This window comes from Alosa pseudoharengus, unplaced genomic scaffold (genome assembly GCF_046254945.1).
Source record: "Alosa pseudoharengus isolate Yale_2024_CS ecotype anadromous, Long Island Sound unplaced genomic scaffold, YU_APseudo_1.1 YU_APseudo_1.1_scf_8, whole genome shotgun sequence".
NCBI lineage: Eukaryota > Metazoa > Chordata > Actinopteri > Clupeiformes > Clupeidae > Alosa > Alosa pseudoharengus.
The window spans coordinates 24,004,875-24,005,567 of NW_027468870.1; positions in this window are offsets into that span (position 1 = coordinate 24,004,875).

Consider the following 693-nt stretch of genomic DNA (forward strand, 5'->3'; position numbering starts at 1 on the left):
GACAATGAGTTGCTACAATTCCTCCTCAGACACGTTCATTTAATCCACTTCCACTGCTTCAAAGAATTAAGTTTCCAATTTTTCCTCTTCTTCATATTCCTTGGGGACAGTAGACCTATGACATGGAAGAAAAAAAAGGAAAAAAGTTTTTAGAATTTTGACTGCACAGCACTTTCACCTTTTATTTTTCATTTTTATTTTTGTATTGTTTTTATTTTTGATAGGACAGTGAGAGACTGACAGGAAATTAATGGGAGAGAGAGACACGGTGGGATCGGGAAATGACCCGGGTCAGACTTGAACCTGGGGCCCCGTGGGCTCTTGGACCCGTATAGGGCTGGGACAACTAGTCGACGTAATCGATGACGTCGACGCAAAATATGAGCGTCGATTCGTCGAGCAACGTGTGCTGCTAAATATTTTTAATTTTACACCTTCAGTGTTTTCCATACGTTGACTAATCTGTGGCTGGGCACCACGAAATCAAAACCGGCCACCACACATTGATGTTCTATGTTGTAGGCCTGCTATTTAAATTAAAGATAAGATAAAATAATTTCATTGAGCTGCACTTGCCACTTACTCACACAGCCTTTCCTCGCCCCGCCCGCTCTCTCTCGTAACGAGCCCGCTGCTCCTCCTCTGCATGTGCATTTAACAAAAATTCACGATTGTTGATCGTGACCAAATTTG